Source organism: Ursus maritimus, unplaced genomic scaffold (assembly GCF_017311325.1).
Source record: "Ursus maritimus isolate PB19 unplaced genomic scaffold, ASM1731132v1 scaffold_10, whole genome shotgun sequence".
Lineage (NCBI taxonomy): Eukaryota > Metazoa > Chordata > Mammalia > Carnivora > Ursidae > Ursus > Ursus maritimus.
In genome coordinates this window covers 29,545,557-29,566,926 of record NW_024423344.1, presented here as the reverse complement: position 1 = coordinate 29,566,926, position 21,370 = coordinate 29,545,557, and the positions used below count along the sequence as shown (strand labels likewise).

The window sequence follows — 21,370 nt, the reverse complement described above, 5'->3', positions numbered from 1 at the left end:
CAGGGAGCCTTACTTGGGGCTCTATCCCAGTGCCCTGGGATCATGACCTGAGCCAAAGATAGACACTTAAGCGACTGAGCCCAATTTTAGTGACTTTTGCTGTTATTTGTGGAAAGAACTTGGAGGGGCACAAATAAATATATGGTAAAAGTGATCTTCTATCTTCATCATTGGGAAAAAACTTCCAAACTAATGTTTTTATTCTAGCTCTGGTTTAGAACACGTGATTTTTAAAAAAACTCTGATTTAATTTATGTAAAACTCTGCTTTATTATCAATAGGAGAAAGGACTAAATCAAACGCTGTATCAGTGATCTATTAAATTACCCAATCTTAGGCACGTTACTTAACCATAGTTTCCTAAACAGAATTTAAGAACAGAAAAAAAATCTGTAAGAATGATATTTAAAACACTGGTTGTAATCATGCAACATTCTTTTGGTGTCAAGATCCATTTATATTCTTAAAAGTTATTGAGGACCACAAAGAGCTTTTGTTTCCATGGGTTATATTTGTTAACATACAAATTCTTTACAAGGATGGGCTATTATTATTTATTAAATGCCCTTTGCAGGGATCCTTTCTCAGAAGAATGGTATATTGAAAAGAAAACTCTCTGGGATACATTTTTTTCCTTGATAAAATAAAGCTGTTAAAAACGTAAGTTCAAGTATGCTTTCTTCATCTTAGCATATCACCAAAAGCACTTTGAGGACCACTAATGTATCTGTAACTTTCTCCAATCTTTGTGTACATTGGAATACATTTTAAATGGAAGTTAATAGAGTATATGTATATAATTGATGAACAAAGTTTCTATGTTTTGTTCACTGATATATTCCCCAGCATCAAGAATAATGCCTAACAGATAATAAATAATTGTTGAATAAATCAGTAAATTATACAGATTGAAAAGGAATTTTATTTTTTTAATTTTTTTTTAAAGATCTTATTTATTTATTTGACAGAGAGACAGCCAGCGAGAGAGGGAACACAAGCAGGGGGAGTGGGAGGGGAAGAAGCAGGCTCGCAGCGGAGGAGCCTGATGTGGGGCTCGATCCCAGGACCCTGGGATCAGGCCCTGAGCCCAAGGCAGACCCTTAACGACTGAGCCACCCAGGCGCCCCATGAAAAGGAATTTAAAAAAAAAAGTTCAGGAGACTCCTCAACTACCTGACTTACAAGAATCCTTCTTACTATAAAATCCTAGGACTTCTACTTTCATTTGTTCTTCTCTGTCCCTGCCATCTCTGACACTACTTAAATATACACCGTGGGGACAATCTTAGAAAAGAGAGCCAAGAGATCATTATGAAAGCAAAAACCTGGATTAAGATCTATGTTTTCACTTTTTTAATTGCAATTCCCACAATTATCTTACTAAACTTTACAAACCTAACAACAAAAAAAATCACTAAAGATATAGGAATTGCTATCATTATAGTAAGAATTTGAAGGAAGCGAGATGAAAACATTGATTATGTCAATAAATCTGGTTAGATGCAAAAGTCTAATTTGGGGTAATAGCTTATTGAGGTTTATCAATAATGTCGATTAATACTCTATCAATTGTGTGTCTTATGAATCTTTTTGTTCTGAAATGTGTTTTTTAAAGATTCTATTGATTTGAAAGAGAGAGGAGAGCAGGCACACACGCACGTGGTAGAGGCGGGGACAGAGGGAGAAGCAGGCTCCCTGCTGAGGAGGGAGCCTGACTCAGAACTCGATCCCAGGACCCTGGGATCATGACATGATCAAAAGGTAGATGCCTAACTGACTAAGTCACTCAGGCGCCCCTGAAATGTGTTCTTGAATAATATTTGAATGTGCGACAATTCTAAATACTAAATTGTTTCTAGCAAACGATAGCTCCAACTTGTTAATGGATCTCAGTGGAAGTTATCCATCAGAAGTATGGCGAGAGCCATCTTATTAGTTATATGGTACAGACATACAGTCGTACAACTTAGTTCTGAATCGAGCTAATCTTTCACTGAAGCAGGCAGTTAACATATTTTATGATGTAGAGTTTACTCACACATTATTCTATTAAAAATTTAACTCAAAATTGTTTGCAATAACTCTAGTTAATAAATGACAGGCATGGCAAACTGTTTAGTGGTTAAATATGTTGATGTCTACAACTTACTCTGCAATGCATCAATTGCCCACCTGTTTAGGGTCCTCGAGGATTTTACCCCCCAGGACAATACACCATAGTAAGATGCTGAATGGGTAAGAAGGCATCAGTGGCAGGCATCTGGTCCTAGGGAAGATAATGAAGAACTCTAAATGATCTTGAACTAGCCATTCTGTCCATACACTTTGTAAACAACTCTCAGACCTCAGTGTGATGACACTGCCTCAGAAAACTCCTGCACATATGTTCCATGAACCATGTGCAAGAATGTTCCCAAACTGGAAATAATCTAATGTCATCAGCAAGAGAGAGTAAATACATTCTGGTCTAGACAGACAAGGGAATACAACATGGCAATTAAAACTAAGATAAATCTCACGGAGTTGAATGAAAGCGGCAAGACACTACAGAATATATATGGTGTGATTCCATTTACATGAAGTTCAAAGGGGTAAAAATTTAATGAAAAGGTTATCACAAAAGTCAGGATAGTAATTGTTTTAAAGAAAAAACAAACATGGGGCAGCAGTAGGGGACTTCTAACATAATGAGCCTACTTACCCTAGGTTGTTGTATAACAGGTAAACACTTTGTAATTACAATCCAACTGTATATGTTTTATATAGTCTCCTACATGCACATTTCAGTTTTAAAACAAAAAAGAGAGAATGAATTGCCCCATCACAATACTAAGCTTCTATGTAGTATTTTTTAGTATTTTGATATAAAAAATAAGATGTACATAAACAGTTATTAATTCAACACCTCATATTTATAGTTTTAGTTTCACCGTTCATAAGACTATTTTCTAAAACATAAAAATAACCAATTTTCCTAAATTTACATATTTTAAAAATTATACCGTACAACTCTGCACAAACTCAAGGCCTCCTATATGATCAGGCATCCATCACAAAGGTAATGAATTTTACATGACTTTTTATCTTTTCCTCCTACCTTGAAGAACTTCTATTATATAGGGAAGAAGATGAGACAAGGATAGATCCAAGAAAACAAATTAAAAAAAAAAAACACAAAAAAAACCAAAAAAACTTCTCTAAGAAGCAGCTGCCTCTGGGCAGCAGGTAAGGGAAAAAGGAGGGAGGCTGCTTTTCATTACAGATTTTCAACATAATGTGCATATATCACTGTTAGCTTTTTAATACAAAAATCCTTAAATCAGTCTTCAAACAAACTCTAGAAGGCATTCATATTGCTTACAGTTACCTTTTTTTTTTTTTTTTTTTACGCTAGCCATTTATCTCAGGCTGTAAAATACAGACACAAGAGCGGACACCTGCTACTCAGCAATGAAAGGGCAAATGAGAGAAAAGTTCTGAATTCCTACAGGGGTAAAAGAATGAAAGTGAGAAGAGAAGTTTAGGGCAAGTTTTCTAATTCAGATATTTGTAACTGGCAGAGAAGAAATCAAAATGTGTTTGCACAGAAATTTGTACGACCAAAACTCAGGTGCCTAATTTCTTCCTCTCTGCTAACAAAGCAAACAGCACACAAGTTATATTTTTCATAAAGCGTGAAATGCCTCAAGAGTTGTAGTATATAGATCAAGAGTTACTTTTACTGTGATGTACACAGACCATCTGACAAGACACAAAGACAGAGGTGACACAAAAAACTTTCTCTTTCGTAGGTTCTCATAGTAATGGGAGAAAGAGATTGCTCCTATAGTTGAAAGCTGCCCTTATCGTTTCAGCTGACTCAATGATATTACTAATTCAATTTCTACTATCCACACAAAGCAGCTCCTAAGCAAAGGAACAAAATATTCTAGCCAAACAATGGAAGCAATAATTATTTTCAGACCATTCAACTGATGGACTGTTCTCATCCCTACAAGAGTCTGTGAACAGCTATGTCCCATTAGATGGGATGCAATATAAGGTAAAGCCTACAAATATGGAATCAGTGATGGAGTTAAAGGTCCAAAGAAACCTCAAAAATCATATCCAAGCATCACACGGTATTTAAAATACAAAACAAAACAAAAAAACCTCTTTCCTAGACTCAAACAATTGCAAATAATAATAGTGTACTTCTCAGGAGAAAAGGATTTTCAAAGGTTATGAATGCTACCTTAAATCAGGAAGGGAATGTTTTACCTAGAAACCCAAGGATAAGGGAATGAAGAGAGATGCCATGAAGTACCAGATGGTACTAAAAAAACTAGCACTGGGAGAGTGATGGTTCGCTGAGATAAAGAATGGACTAATAACATTTGGGAAAAAAATAATTAGCTTAATTATTTACTGTGGTCAATACAGTGATGGGCTTGGGAGAGAGAGGAAGAAAAGCAGAATTAGAGAAGCAGAAAAAGGGAGAGCCACAAAGTGGAAAGACACAGAAGAGCAAAAAATGGAATAAAGAAAGGAGTAACTGGGGTAGGGAGAGGAGGCTGAGTAAGTTCCAATGTAGATAATAAACTACTCCAGTCACTTTCTTGACTTACTAGAGGCTGCAGCCTTCAAAATAACCCTGTTGCTTAAAAATTCAAATATTAAACTGCTAAGTAACTGATTGATGGCTCCCAAACCTGTACTCTTTTTCTGAACGTGTGGCCTACAAGCACTTGCACCACAATCATCTAGGGTAATTATTAAAAATGCTGACTGATAAGCCAAACCTTAGGCCTAATGAATCAGAATTTTGGGGTTGGAGCCAGGTGATTGTCTATTACACCAAAGGTTGAAAATTACTGCTTTAAAACATATACTACCAGGTAGGTGTTCATTCTTTCTTTGAATGGTTATGATGTGCAGACACCAGACAGAGGAAGCTGAGGGCCACATACCTTTTAAAGGTTTGCCATCCCTAACTTTACCAGAATCTGCCCAGCTGAGTAGCTGAGGGTTTGAGGCAGCAACTTGTAACTGTATTCCTATGTGCTCAGTACTTTTGTCAAAGGTTCAAAAAGACAGAAAAATAAAATAAAACATCTCTGACCTCAAAGAGCTTACATTCTTGTTCTTATTAACCTAGGCAAACGCTATGCATTCTTCAATACCGATTATTCCTAAAGAGCCATACTCTTCCCTATTATAAGTTTCAGTCATGTTTCACGTCTAGGCAAATAGTATGAACCTGAATGTTAACTTCTCAGTGGTTTGGTTCCATCCTTATTTAACCCGATGCTACCACGCCCTGTTTTCCCAGTAAGAATCTAAGTTTGTGAGGAGAGAGTCCATGTTTTCTAGCGGCTTCTATGCTGTCTGTTCTTTAGGACAATGACAACCACATTGTGGAGGGTCTGATAGTGAATTCGCTTAGAGGACTTACAGACTTAGGAGATTCAACAGTTACATGCAAAGTAATTTGAAAACACCAAATTTCAGACTTAAAGAAAGTAGATCTAAAGTAAATTTCAACCACACCAATACAATACATCAAAAAGTTAACAAAGACTTTAAAGTGCCTAGTATGTATAGTAAACTCCCAGATGAGAAGATATGACAAACAAATGGAATGAGATTACTAATTCTGGAAAGTTTCAGTTCAAGATGAGTATAATGTCAGAGTTTAGAGACGTCTAGATTTTGTAAACTCATATGCAAAGTTTTACCGCACACACGTACACACACACACACACGCACACTTTAATAGAATAAGACATCATATTAAAACAGTATTTGCCTTCCTGAAAGAACAGGAGATAGAACTAAGGCAGAAATAAACTTGTCTTTGTATCTAGAAGTTCAAAGTAAATTCCCAACTCCTTATACTTCCATCTCCCCTAGACCCATCTGAAACAAGCCATGTCACAAACAATGCTTCAACTATGAAAAAGTTCTAATAATGAAAACAAGCTGTGGTAGAAATTAAACAAATGCATCATCTTCTCTCTGATGAAAAAGGAAACTTGTTTGAACACATTTTCAGAATCATTTGGTTGCATCTTACTACCAAAATTATCACCAAGCAACTTAATTAAGGTTTTATTTATTCTTAAGGAACCAGAGCCCATTTCAAACAAAGCATCACTTGTTCGTGTGGAGTAGCAGTGAGCAGCTCCAGGAGGGAAGCCCAGCCACGCAGCGCCCCACGACCTTGAGCAAGTCACAAGACCCCTCCGGCCCCTGTGTCTTCAGCTACAGAAGTGAGGCCCTGGGATGATCTTCAGTCATTTTTACTGCTCCAGTTCTTTGAATGGGTAATTCTAAGTTTAATTCTGATGACTCGATCTAAACTTACATTCACATTTACGAAAGGAAAAGGCTGGGAAGAAGACCACTAAGTAAGTCTTTCCGGCCTTCCCTTGCTTCCATGCTTTTCCCCCCTTCCCTTCACCTTGAAGTCCTACTTCAGTCTTTGTCACACGGGTACGAGGCTGAAATATATGACCCGTACCAATTTTATTTAAATTATAACGGCCCCTTAATTTTAAGAAACTAAATTCTTCTACTTCCTTTTAATAAATACAATCTTAATTATTTAGTTACTTGTGAGGTTCTAGAATCAATCCGCTAGATTTTTCTCTCATGGGTCACTGGCTTTTAAAAACTTAAAAGGAAAAAAAAAGGTAAAACGGTTTCATTAGATTTTTCACACAGACCAGAGTAGAAGTAAATACAGCCTCTACTTACTCAAAGGCTGACTAAACCAGCAAGATGCAAACAAAGATGATAGCAAATGGCTCAGAGCTGAATTGGTAAAATGTCTGCTATGCCTTTTCTGCAAAACCACAGAATTGAGATCTGTTAATATAACGATCCTTTCCAAGAGTATAACTAACTGCCTTTATATCTTCCCTTTTATCTGATAGGTCTTCAAGCACTTAGAAAGTTAACAGCAAATTTCCAAGGAACTAGCTAAATATCATTAGAGTCAATAATACGACTTTTTGGTTTCCAAAAATGTTATTCATAATCACTAAATATTCAATTTTTACTTTCACTCAAATTTTAGCTTCATAAATAGCTTTCATAAGTAAAATACTACTACACCTAGCTTCCCAGAGGACCTACAACTTCAAGGCACACGAGGATATTCCAGCCAGAACTTCATAAATTCAATGATGATAAATATTCCAGGAAAAGACTGAGCAATCTTTTCTCTCATACAAAAGGTATTACTTTTCTTCTTCAAAACAAACAAATTTTAGAAACAGTAATATAGAAGGAAGGCCAGTACTCTTTACTTTTTCTTCATACACAAACTGAACTACTACATGTTTTCTCAGAAGCTAGTCATGCACCGAATGTTATTTCTCAGAGTAAGTTTTCAGTGTGAATTATAAAACTTTATTATTTTTTTCTAATGGTAAATGAACTGTTCTATCATTCTTCCTCTTTATTTAATAACTACTTTTACTTATTATCTAAATGACTGTTCATTTTCCTTAAACTTCTATTTAGTTTTCAAGAATTAACATTTAGTATCATTTCATTAACTTACGGAAAAAGAAAAGGACAGAACAGTCAACGAGCAACACCTATGACTGAGTTGTCCCCAGACTTCCCTTTAACCAAAATGCCAAAACAAAACCAGTGCCTCTGAATTTTTTTCTTAACACCCGTATCACACATGAATCGTACAGTTTACTTAACTCTAACTTTCTGGCTATCCCCACAAATACAATTAGATCTTTTTAAATGAAAATTTGACCGAAGTTTGTTTTGTAGTATGAAAAAGAAAGAAAAGTCTCCTTTATTCTCAAGTCATACAGGGAAAGAAAGAAAGAAAGAAAGAAAGAAAGAAAGAAAGAAAGATCATATAAAATATAAAAAATGCTTTTCCAAGAAGATCTAAAACTTTCCAGAATTTGAATGCTTTGTTTCCCCCCAGCAGTTAAGTGCAATCAGGCATGTGACTGACTACACACATTTTTTCAGAGAGTTAAAGAACACATTCAGCCATGTTCTTCGACAGGTAAGAGCCACCCTCCGTTTATCAGCTCAGGAAACAGCCAGAAGCAAACACACAAAATCATAGTAAGTTACCTTCAAATATTCCCGTTCTCTTTTTGTCCTTTGGGCTTGAAAATAAAAAGCAATCCGACAAGTTTTATGCTGTTAAAATGGCTCCTGTAGATTGGGGAAGTGGTGTGTCTGTGCTTCAGCCTATGAGTCATACATGAAACTAAGTGTTTCTAAGGGAGGCACGCCCATGTTGCTGTGGACCCAATTATTCTGCTAGGTCAAACATGCAAATCTACAGGTAGAAGCAGAGAAGAGGTATAGAAAAAGGAGGGACGTGGAGCCAAGGAGCAAGATCTACTTTGATTAAACCATTATTCAGCTCATGTTAATTACCATAATTTAAAATTAACAACAAAAAAATAGGGATCAGGATCTACAAGGAAACAAAATTAAAACCGTATGTTGTTTTAAAAAATGAAATCTCAACTTTTAAAATTATCTTAATATATCAAGTAAGTAAAACTACGAAAAGAAAAACAATGTGGGAGGGAATGGAAGGGAGACAGCAAATTTTCCGGCTTTTAATTTAACAATGGGCTGATAAGTCTAACCAGGCTACTCATTAACCCTTACAAGAAAGAGGTATACTGCTATGTAATCTGGAAAGCTAGCAAACTACACTCTCAGATGCAATTTACAAGTTCACTAAACATAAAATCTACTTTCTAATTTTCTAATTCAAAGTTCAGTGGAAAAGTAAGTATGAATTAATCCAATTTATAAAATTTAAAACAAATCCAGGGTTAGTAAGGAACTAAAGCATAATACAGCAAACTGACTGTAAGTGGAACTGCAAGCTTGATAAAACTCTATTTTAAACAAATGACCAATGCAATCCTGGTTCATGATTCTACTACTTCCAAGCGATAGTCACAGATTTCTTTACTTTCCAAACAAAAATTTCCACAAATAAAAGCCTCCCATGCGCCAGCCACCCTGCTGCACCATACATGGTGATCCTAAGGCAGCCAACGAAAGATATGGGCAGTGAAGTTCTGTTCTCCAAGTCCTCATACATCTGACGAGGTGCCCCTGCAGCAGCAATGTTAGCACAACTACTTAGCCTGTTCCCTGGGTGAATATTTATTAATTTATTCTAAGAGCTTAAATTGGTCAAAATGGCTTGAAAGCATTAAGCACTTTCAAAAGTGCTTTACATGATAAAGTGCTACTCACTAGCTAGCCTTCATCTTAATATTTTACAAAAAGTAAATAGGATTTGGCAAGGTTTTCTCCCTTTAGTTAATTACTTGGAAGTAATTACTCTGCCTTACTAGAGGTACAGCTGAGAGGACAAGCTGTCACTGACTCAGACAGGAACTTTACAAACTGCTACAAAACGTAATGATAGTGAACCGACTTTCTGCCCATTAAATGCCTATTTATTCCATTCTGCTGAACACTATTTGATTTACGTTTTTACTAAGATAATCCCCATGGTTTAACAAATTATTAATAAAAAGTTATGCTAAAAAGAAAAACACATCACTTTTTCTACTGTCAAATGTCATGTTTAGCTTACTTTAGAGCTCATTTATTTAGAATGACTATTTGGATCCCAAACAAGAAAAAAAGGTCGTTTGGGCAGTCACAGGAGATGTTCACTGGAAAACTCCCAAGTCGTCTTCCAGAGCTGAAATTTATTTTAGACCATATCCATGTAAGCCCAATAATTTGATTATCTTTTAGTTAATTAGAAATAGAAGTTATAAGGGTGAAAGAGGGAATAGTGAAAGGATGATGTCAGAACAAACAAATGGGAGCCTGGATGAGAGAAGACGAAAATAAAAACCTGTAAAACTACAAATGAATATAACTTTAAAAGTCCTGGAACCTGAAGCCATCCTATACGGTCAGTAAGATCTACCTGCTTCCTTAGTATATCACCAAACAGTTAAGTGCCTTGAAGTCAGCATTAAGATGATTATGATTATGTCCCTTTAACAGACAAAGGCAACAACAAGTGTGGGAAATCTTTTATGAAGTATGGATACACAAAAGGAGAAGCTTCTGCTATTGAGAAAATCCATTTATATAAAGTAACTCATTACTTGACAATGGCAGATATTTAGAAAGTAATTTAAAAGAAGTACTTTTGACCACCAGTATATGGAAGTGAAGTAAGAGACATAAAGTGAAAATAATTACCCTTCTTCAACAGCAACAAGTATCTTTGCTGTTCCTAGGGAGATGATTCCAGAGTTGCTATTACGATATACTGCCCCTTTACTCAGGGGTGTTCCTATAAGCAGTTTTACCACCTATAGAAATTGGATCCTGGTTATAGTTACAGCCCCAAGAAATCAATCTCCACCAAAAAAAAAAAAAAAAAAAAAAAAAAATCCCAAAAAAAAAAAAAAAAAAAAAAAAATTGGCAAGCAGTTGAGCCAAGGTTCTAGAATCAATCCGCTTGGGTGTAAATCCCAGCTCTGCCACCTATTAGCTGTGTGTTCCTGGGCCATATTTAACAATCCTGCGGCCTAACTTTTTGATCTGTGATTTAGGCTAATAGTACCCACCTCAGAGGAGTATTATGAGCATTAAAATCAGTTGCATGTACTACTATGTTTAATAAAGAACTTTTGTAACTCAAACATAAGAAAACAAACTAGTTTTTAAAACGGTCGAACAATCGGAATAGACACTTCACCAAGAAGAGATACAGATGGCAGATAAACACAGAACAAATCTCAACATCCTTACTCAACAGGGAAATCCAAACTAAAGTCACAATACCAGTAGAAAAACTTAAAAAAAAAAAAAAAAAAAAAAAAAAAAAAAAAAAAAAAAAACACCTGACAATACCAAGTGCTAGGGAGGATACAGAGCAATTATAACTCTCATACAGTGTTGGTGAGAATGCAAAATGGTAGTTTATTTGAAAAACAGTTCAGCAGTTTCTTGTAAAGATAAACATATACTTATTAGATAATCCAGCAGTCTCAATCCTAGGTATATGCCCAAGAGAAATGAAAATATATGTCTATAAAAAAATTTCTACTTAAATATTAATGGCAGTTTAGTCAGAATCACCAAATACTGGACACCCAAATGTCCATCAACTGGAGAATGGTTAAACACATTGTGGTATGTCCACACAATGGAATGCTATTAGCAATACAAAGGTATGAACTTCTGAAATACAGCCACCACATGGATGGATCTAAAAGCATTAGAGAGTGAAGTAAGCCAGACTCAAAATATGTACTGTATGATTCTACTTATACGACATTCTGGAAAAGGCAAAACACAAAGGGCAGAATTCCTATCCGTGGTTGCCAGGGGTTAGGAATGCGGGGAAGGGACTGACTACAAAGGGGAACAAGGAAACTGTTTGGGGTATTGGAAGCATTCTGAATAGTGATTGTGGTATTGGTTCTATGACCTACATATGTTGTCAAAAATCATAGAACTATACATCTAAATAGGGCAAACGGTACTGTATATAAACAGTATCTCAATAAACCTGACTTTAAAGAGATCAAGTTCATGCATAATACAGTTATTAATATTCTACTGGGCACTAAGTAAGCACTTTATAAACATTAACTGTTATGACTATGCTTCACAGAAGCAGCCAGTATCAAATGCTTCAGGAAGAGAAAGTTTAAGTAAATCTCTAAACTGTTTACATAAATAAAATATGGCATCCTAGGCTTGTGATGCAAATATAACGCACCTGTACATACTGTGAATGTTTATTGTAAAATCAGGTATGTCAGTATACACCTTAATATAAAGTTGTCATGGCTGCCTGGAGGAAGTTTCAGCATTTATATCTTAACTATTAGCTGAGCAAGATTAGGTCAATTGAGTGAATTGAATGCCAACAAAAGTTAAGACACTGTTTATTTCTTTCTTTAAAATAGAACTTATAAAAAGAATTTACTCTCTTCTTCCCTTTTATTGTGACTGCTTCTCCTAGAACTCAAATTTGAAAACTTATAGTACCTGAAAATATAGAACAGTCTAATGTTCGTATCTAGGAAAGCTGCCTGAAAAAAAGGCTTGCTTTGACTCTGTCCCCTCGTTCGGCAGCCAACATGCTATCATTACTAGAGATGGAAGAAGCAAAGATCAAACCATTAAAATGATAAATGACCAAAATCACTATTCTCTACTGCTTAAATATAAAAATAAAATTCAAAAGAATGAGATTCAGTATTACAAATACTTCAATTGGAAAGAATTAATTTTATTGATGTTAACACCTCTCAAAGTATCCCAGGTGCTGAACAACATGCATTTCCAAATGTGAGCTTAAATGTCAGACAACAGTGAATTCTCTATTCTCTATCACTAGCTTGGTTAAACCAAGGCCTCCTTCCCTGCTTCTGCACAGACTACTAGGACCTATCCATAAGGAACATCCTCCTGGACAAGTGCCTGAGTGTTTTAAGACGCATACCAAAGGCAAAAGGGGCCATGGCTTTGGTTGGTTTTGCTTACTAATGTATTCCTATCAGTAAGACAGGGCCCAACGCACAGCAGGAACTCAGAGACATGAATAAATAACTTTTCTAGAATAGTTCATTGAGGGAAAATTACAGCATATCAGGATTTTACTACACATTGAAGTACTTTTTTTAAGACCTGATTTGGCTCATGATTCGATACTGCAGATTTTGATACTGCAGATACTGATTTTCCCTAGAAACAAAATAAAAACCTGGACTACCTATGTTACAAAGTTCTATTGTAGGTATTATTTTGGGTGTTATTCTTTCCTTTCTTGTCAAAAGTAACCAAGAATTGATGTACAATTATATTCTTTATGATGCTCCCAGGTACTATGCTGACTGCAATCTCAAATTTTAAATAAACATGATATTATATCTTTTACAATTAAATTTTAAATTCAGTATTAAAGACAATGTAGCTTTCACTTCAGTGGGTTGTAACGAGGGATGTACCTCTGAATTACCTAAAGGAGCTTCATGCCTACTCTTAAAACAGATTCAACAGTATGGGCAGCACAGCGCCAGGCATATGAGAACCACTGCTCAGCTGCTATGTAGCCTAGAATCTAAAATAGTTAGTGGGCATCTGGGTGGTTCAGTTGGTTAAACGGTTTATTGAGTTTAGGGTGAAACTTAAGGTCCTCCTTTCCTACTGCATCATACTGTAGAAAAATAATATCACAACAACATCCTAACTGCCCCTTTCTTTATCACCTACTGCCTACCACATTCCAATTCACCTTGCACTCTGCTATCAGAGAAATCTTCCTTATTAAAAAAAAAAAACTATGTGAATTGATGTGGTTATCACTCATGGCTGAAAATGAAACAAACTTTGATTCCCTAGAAACAAAATAAAAACCTGGACTACCTACCATGATTTTCAAACTTTTCTGTTAAGCAGCTGAATTCTTCTAAAAATCTTCAAGGAACCATGATACTATATACATTTAAGTCTTTATTGTTTTAAGATAGCCTAAAAATATGGAGCCAATCCAAATTCATTTCAAAAATACGGAAAGGAGATAGATCTATAGAGAGAACTGACTTGCCCCATGTTAAGTTAATGACCTATCTGAGGTACTCCCAGGTATCCATTCATTTAACAAACATTTACTGAGCACCTACTATGTGTCAGACACTGTTCTAGGCCCTTGCTATACAGAAGGAGACACACTGTTGACAAATGATCCCTACCCACATGGTGCTTATATTCTAGCAAGGAAAAGTGATTAACATTATAAACTAAATATAGAGCATGTTAATTATAAATAAAAGATACAGTATGCTAGTGATAAGGACAAAGAAGGGAAAAACAAGATAGCAAAGAGGAGAATATGACGTTTCAGACAGACTAGCTACGGAGGATTTACTTTTGCCACGTTGCATAAAGACCTCGAGCCATGCAGACCTAACTTAAGGAAGAACATTCTAGACAAAGAAAGCCTGTAAGTCAGAGAAAGACTCTAACAGGGAGCTTGCCTGAAATGTTCAAGGAAAGCAAGGTGGCCAGTGTGGGTCAAGTAAAGAAAGTAAGGAGAAAAGTAAGAGAAGGAAGAAGAATACTAGAAACTGTTGGAGAGCCTCACTGTTTAGAGATTTAATAGTTGGAGAGTTTTCATCATATGAGTCATAAGATTTGACTGCCGTGTTGAAAACACACTGCAGCAGGGCAAGGACGGAAGCAAGGAGAAGTTAATGCAATAACCCAAAGAAGATGATAATGACTTAGACAAAGGAGGGAGTGTAAGAGGAAGATGTGATCAAATTATGGCTGTGTTTTTGAGGAATATCCAATAAAATTTCTGAATGGACGGAAAAGAGTTGGTGGGCAAAGAAAGGCTTCAAAACTCCATTTTTGGCAACTGAGAAGTTGCCCAAACTGAGACAGGAAAGACTACAGATGATGATCGTTTGGGGTGTGGAAATATCAGGAGTTCAGGTTTTGTTTTGTTTAAGATTTATTTATTGAGGGGCGCCTGGGTGGCTCAGCCGGTTAAACGTCTGCTTCTCCTTCTCCCTCTGCCACTGCTTGTGCTCTGTCAAATAAATAAATAAAATCTTTTAAAAAATTAAGATTTACTTATTTATTTCAGAGAGAGAGTACCCATGCTAGCGGGGGGAGGAGCAGAGACACAGAGAGAGAATCTCAAGCAGACTCCACACTGAGCAGGGAGCCTGACTTGGGGATGGATCCCACGAGCCTGAGATCATGACCTGAGCCAAAATCAAGAGTGGGATCCTTAACCAGCTACACCACCCAGGAGCCCCAAGAGCTCAGTTTTGAACTCATTAAGTTTGAGATGTTCCAAGTGGGTATGTCAAATTGGATATATTGTCCTGGAGTTGCAGACATAGTCCTAAAGCCCAGGGCAGGGGTATGGGCCGGATATATAAATCGAAGTCATTAACATACACACGATAGTAACGTGTATATGATGTTAAAGCTACAGGTAGAAAGGTAACAATGACAGACCCCTGGGACCCTCCAATATTTAGAGGTGGGGGAGTTGAGGTAAAGCTGGCAGAGAAGGCTGAGAAGGAGTACTCAAAAATGTCACAGGAAAACAAGGCAAATATGGTATTACCCTGGAATTTGAGTAAAAGTGTTTCCAAAGGGATTGAGCAATTGTGCCAAATGATGAGGACAGATCAAATAAAATGAGGTCTGAGAAAAAAAAAAACACAACAAAAAAAAGAGCAGTTGAATTTAGCAACATGAACGTCACTGTGAATTTTGAAAGAAGAGTTTTCATGTTATGGTAGAAGGGAAAAAAGACAAAAGGTCTGATTAGAGACAGCTGAACGAGAATGAAAGGTGAGAAACGAAATAAAAAGTAACTGTGTAGTCAATGAGTCAAGGAAAGATTTGAGGGCGGAGGGGAGGGCTTGTTTAAGAAAAGCAGTGCCTTTTCGACTGCCAACAACATTCCACTTCGTATTGCAGTTAATTCTGTACAAGGCCATCTCCCCACGGACAAACTGGTAGCCTGTCTGAGGACAGGAGCCACACCATGCAGCCGGTACAACCAACTGTGACTGCGGACACACTATTTCACACTGCTGCTGAGGGCTCTGTTTGCTTTTCTGTCAAATACTGGGAGAGCCTAGAGATCTGGTCATGTGGAAGACCCCCTTCAGCTCTGATGTTTTATGATTATGTAGCCTCTCCAAGTCCTCTGAATAGTGTTTGAGGAACAATGAACAAATACCACACTAAGGCCACGTTTAAGAAAGAAGTCTCCTCATCAAAATTTTAGTTTATTGAAAGTAATACATAAAATTACCAGATATGCAGAATAACTGGAAATTTTATAAGTTTCCCCAAAACCCAATTACACTTATTTCAGTTCACTAATAATGTATTTTTAAAAACACAAGAAACCCCATACTAATATTCTGGGAACATTTTTTATCCTATGACAGGAAGATATTTAAGTAAATGGGCTTTTAGCACAAGTGCAAAAAACTCATCTCAAATACCCCAAAACTTCAAGCTCTTTAAAAAAAAGAGAGAGAGAGAAAAGAAAAAAGACATCTTTGGCCATTAGTAAAATTTAAGACAACGATAGAAGATACACCCTTATTTTAAACTAGCTTGATTTAGACTATTTAGACTATGTCTACTTTTATATAATATTTATTTATTTATAACACAAATCAAAGACCCTGTTTACAAGGAGATTAAGAAAAAGCTTAGTACTATGGCTTTAATTCTCATAAACAGATGCACTCAATATTAATTCATACTTGCTTGTGGACTGATAACTTACTTGGCTTGACTTTCTGCTTTAGAACTGAATCACAGAAGGCTTAGCCCCAAAGATTATAAACCAGCAACATGAAAAAAATTACAGTTCTATTATTTTTGCTCTTTAATAAACAGAACATTAATGACAAACAAAAATGAAGGGGGGCTTTACAATATGTTTAAGAAACAAGAACTTCAATTGCTCTTAATGATATTGCCGGTCAAAACAGAGAAATGAAAAAACAGACACAAGCGACTAGCCATGTAGTCCGAAAGCATGGGATTTAGAGTAGGTGACCTAGGTTTGGGTCCCAGCTCCACTATTAACTAGCTGTATGACCTAGGGCTACTTTAACTCCATGCCTATATTTTCACTTCTGTAAAGGGGAAAATGATAGGGGCGCCTGGGTGGCTCAGTGGTTAAGCATCTGCCTTCAGCGCAGGGCGTGATCTCGGCGTTCTGGGATTGAGCCCCACATTGGGCTCCTCCGCTGGGAGCCTGCTTCTTCCTCTCCCACTCCCCCTGCTTGTGTTCCCTCTCTCGCTGGCTGTCTCTATCTCTGTCAAATGAATAAATAAAATCTTTAAAAAAAAAAAAAGGGAAAATGATAATCCTTATTTCACAAAAAATTCACTTAAATTGCTCATTAGAGTGCCAGGAGGACCCATTAAATATTTCTCAAATACTTATCAAAAAGGGGGGGAGGGGAAGAGATAAACATTCTAGTAGTACACTCATACTCAGCAATAAAATGGAATGAACTATTGATAAACACAACTTAGAGGACTCTCAAAAGCATTATGATGAGTCCAAGAAGCCAGTGTCAAAGGTTACATACTCTATGATTCCAATTACATGACATTCTCCAAGATACCAATCTATAATGATGAAGAATTGTTCAGTGGTTATAAGGGCACGGATTAGGGGGTAGGGTGTGACCTATGACAAGAGAACATGAGGGAGTTTTAAGGGGTGAATGAATTGTTCTATACCCTGATTATAGTGGTGGCTACACAAATTTATACATGTGTCAGAACTCATAGAACTGTATGCTGGAAAAGAAAAAAAGGCAATGTTATTTTATAATTTTAAAAATGAAAATGAGGGGCACCTGGGTGGCTCAGCTCGTTAAGCATCGGACTCTTGGTTTTGGCTCAGGTCATGATCTCAGGTTTCCGCGACTGAGCCCCAGGTCAGGCTCCCTGTTCAGCAGGGAGTCTGCTTTCTCTCTCTCTCTCTCTCTCTCTCTCCCTCTGCCCCTCCCTCTGCTCATTCTCTCTCTCAAATAAATCTTTAAAACTTTTTTTAAATAAAAAATAAAAATGAAAATAAAACAATTTTTTAAACCCCAAAAGTTCAAAAAGTCATTACTCCAATCCATAATCATGAGAAAATAGAAGACAAAATTAAATTGAGGGACATTCTACAAAATACCTGACATATTCTTTAAGTGTCAAAGTCAGACAAGAAACCATCAGAGATTCGAGAGTCCCTCTCCCTCTACCCCTCCGCACCATGCTTACATGCACACTCTCTCTAAAATAAATAAATAAAATAAATAAATAAGTTAGTTAATTAACTGAATTAAGAAAAAAAAGTAATGTTTGCAATAATTTCATAAAGCAAAAACAGGTTCTTTCTTTCTCTTCCAAAAACCAACCAAAGCCATCCTGCATATTTTGATTACCTTAATGTAAGTTTAATTATCTAGTTTAGGTTGTACCTACACTAAGATCATGTATGTTATCTGAAAGGGATGAAACAGATTCTACCATAAATGATATGACTTGTTAGCTGTACTTACTTCCAGTATATATGTTTATAACTTTACAAATTCTATCAACATTTGATTTCCCAATTCAAGAATGAGATTTTTTTTTCAGAATTTCTCATAAATACTACCTCTTAATATTCCTATTTTAAAAAAAAACTTTCGATTGCCTAGCAGTATCCACAGAATAAATTCCAATACAAGATTTTTTTAAGTAGCTGGGTGGGGAGCCTCATGTGGGGCTTGAACTCACAACCCTGAGATCAAGACCTGAGCTGAGATCAAGACTTGGACACTTAACCGACTAGGCCACCCAGGTGCCCCCTAATACAAGATACTTTTGCATCTTGATTTTGGTCTACCCTATAGTAGTCTCACTTGTGGCCTTTCCACCTCCCAACATACACCCTACAATCCAGCTTTGCTGAACTTACTCAGAGCATGTCATGCTTTGTAACTCCACATTTGCTGGCCTTCCCTACCCAGTGACTCTCCTGCAAAGCCCTTCTCTCCATCACTACAAGGAAGAACTGGCCACTTTCTCCTTTGTACCTCCCTCTGCATTTTGTAAATTATCTAACAGATGCATGAATCACATTGCTTATACATTCACATATACACTTACGCACTGTTAAAATGTGCAAAGCACTCTGATAGGTTTTGAGGACCTAAAGGTGAATTGATTTCCTTCATAACTCCTCCTGCCTCCTCTGCTGGAATATCTGGTGAAGAACAGCGTTTGGGTTTTGTTTTGTTTTTTAAACCATTTGTTTACATGTCTCACCGGTCATTTATTTTAGCCTGATAGCATTCCTGACCCACAATAGTTCTGTAATAAATGTTTGCTGAATGAAAACATTTGGAAGTTGAACTAAATATTGGCTCAATGATAAATCTGTTTTTTTCTCTTCCACACAAGCCAAACCATTCTCAGGTCATTTCTGTATATGTCTAAATTACACAGAAAGCAAGGCCCCTTCCTCACTTTCCTGAATAGTCCGGTATTTATAAATAGGTTGGTTAAGGCTCAGTCTGACAGCTCTGTCTGGGGATCAAGGCTGGAGCAGTAAGCTTTACATTTGTTAGGAGAGGACAGTTTCTGGGTTAGTCCCCATGCTTACACCTGAACATCTCATTATGATAATAGACAATGAATAAAGTTAAAGGGAGAACGACAGGAAGAGAGAGAAAAGGAGTGAACAAAAAAGAAAAACTCTCAAAAGAGTAGGACTGATTATCCAATCATGGTCCTTTCCCTCAACTTTTGGTCTTCCGTCCCTTTCAGGCTTTTACTTACACAGCCTCCTGTGAATAAACTTCCCTAATTAGAAACAAACTGGTAGATGTTTCAGTAAAAAAAAAATAAGATATTTAGCCTACAGGCTTTCATGTTTCATAACACTGTACAGATAGAACAATTAACGACTTCTTTAAACTCATAGTTTATTGTCATCACAAAGGATACATTTTAGCTATAGCTAAACTGCTCTGCTGCTCTTCTTCCCTACTTCAAACCATACCATTGGTACAAATGAAACTTTAAAACTTAAAAAGTATTTTAAATTTATAGTCATTTTAGGAAATACCTCTTAGACATACACAATGCTCTCAGTATTTCAATGTTCTCAAATTTCTTTCTTTCTTTCTTTCTTTCTTTCTTTCTTTCTTTCTTTCTTTCTTTCTTTCTTTTTTTTTTCTTTTTAAGGTAGGCTCCACACCCAGCTTGGAGCCCAATGTGCGGCCTGAACTCACACCCTGGATATCAAGACCCTGAGATAAGACCTGAGCTGACACCAAGAGTCAGACACTTCACCTACTGAGCTACTTCAGAACCCCCCAATGTTCTCAAATTTCTATCTCCAGGTATTCGTCCTGAACTCCAGACTGTTCTACCCAATCTGACGCCTCCATTCAAATGTCATAGGCTTCTCAAACGAAACATATCCAAACCTGAATTCCTGGTCTTCTCTCCAAAACCTACTCTACCCAGTTTTCTCCAGTTGTCTTGGGGGAGAGTGAATACTTCTAGCTGCTCACACCAAAAATCTTGGCTATTGACTCTTTCTCTCCTACAGTCATATTCAATCTGTCAAAAATCCTGTTGGCTCAATCTTCAAAACTTATACAGAATCTTAGAATCACTCCACTTCATTGCTACTATCGTGCTACAAGCTGTTGTCAGCTCTTACCTGCATCACCGCAGTAGTCTAAGGAGCCCCCCTGCTTCTGTTCTTCTTTCCCTACAATCTAGTCTCAAAGAAGCAGCCAGCAGTAATCTATTTGAAAACACAAGTCAGATTATATCACTCTCCTACTTTAAAACTCCTCTTAGCTCCTCTTTTCACACAAAAAAATAAGCCTTCACAGCAGCTTACAAGGACAAGATCCTACACTCACCCCAACCTCTATGATGGTATCTCTTACTACTTCCTGCTCGCTCCCTCTCTTAGTCCCACTGACCTCTCCTTGCTATCCCAGGAACATATCAAGCATTCTTCCCCTCTAGGTCTGTGCACAGCCTGTTCTCACAGCTGGGGAGGCTTTTCCATTAGATATTCAGGTAGCTAATTCCTATACTTTGGTAAACCACTGTAGTAATAGGTACTAAGTTGTTCAGACTTCTCAGTTTGAAATATGACTCTGCCTCTTCTCCCATAGAGGTGCACGGTCTGCTTCTCCATCCCTTAAATATGGGGTTGGCCAAGTGATTTGCTCTGGCCAGTGTAATAATAACAAAACACAAGCACAGGTCTAAAAAGTATAAGGACACAGGGGCTTACCCTCTCTTGCTGCTGGGATCCCTCCTGCCACCACTAAGGTATGAGAGCCACACGGAGAGGCGCCCAGCCATGGTAGTGAAGCCACCCTAGATTATGTATCTCACCCCAGCTGAGTCAGCTCTGATCTGAACAATCACCCAATCATAAAGAAGAATAATATAGGGGATACACACAGTTGCTTAAAAATTATGACTTGCTCCTTTAAAGCCAGGATTAAAAACCACTCTCACTGTAGAATCCTATGCCATTTCAATAACATCCCGAACTTTAAAAACCTCATAAATATTTTGAACTTTAGAATTTAGTTTGACCCACCTTAATAGACATTTCCCAAATTTAAGGGTACTAAACTAAACATGTATAATCTGCTTTACAGATTAAGAATTGAGACAATTACAAGTTAGAGAAATAAGTCCCCAGGACTTACCAACCTCTCTCTACCTTGACTCTTGCTACTGTTTCCCCACTATCCTTTCTCCCCATTCTTCAAGACTCTCCTAAAGTTCAGCTGAAAGAAACTATAAGAAAAATGAT

At 36.9% G+C, this 21,370-nt stretch overlaps 1 protein-coding gene across 3 annotated transcripts in view; it reads right to left on the bottom strand.

Annotated features, from left to right (window-relative positions):
• ELF1 (E74 like ETS transcription factor 1) overlaps positions 1 to 21,370 on the bottom strand; it is a 103,700-nt gene that overhangs the window by 66,150 nt on the left and 16,180 nt on the right. The window contains exons 1-2 of one of the 3 annotated variants that reach the window (XM_008706786.2): positions 8,095 to 8,236; positions 2,173 to 2,266 (exon numbers count right to left, since the gene is read on the bottom strand). The exons of 1 other annotated variant lie outside the window; for it this stretch is intronic. The gene's annotated coding sequence lies outside the window, so the exon portion shown is untranslated. Of the gene's footprint in view, positions 1 to 2,172; positions 2,267 to 8,094; positions 8,237 to 21,370 lie in introns of those variants that run through there. One more of the 3 variants, XM_008706787.2, reaches the window with a different exon arrangement.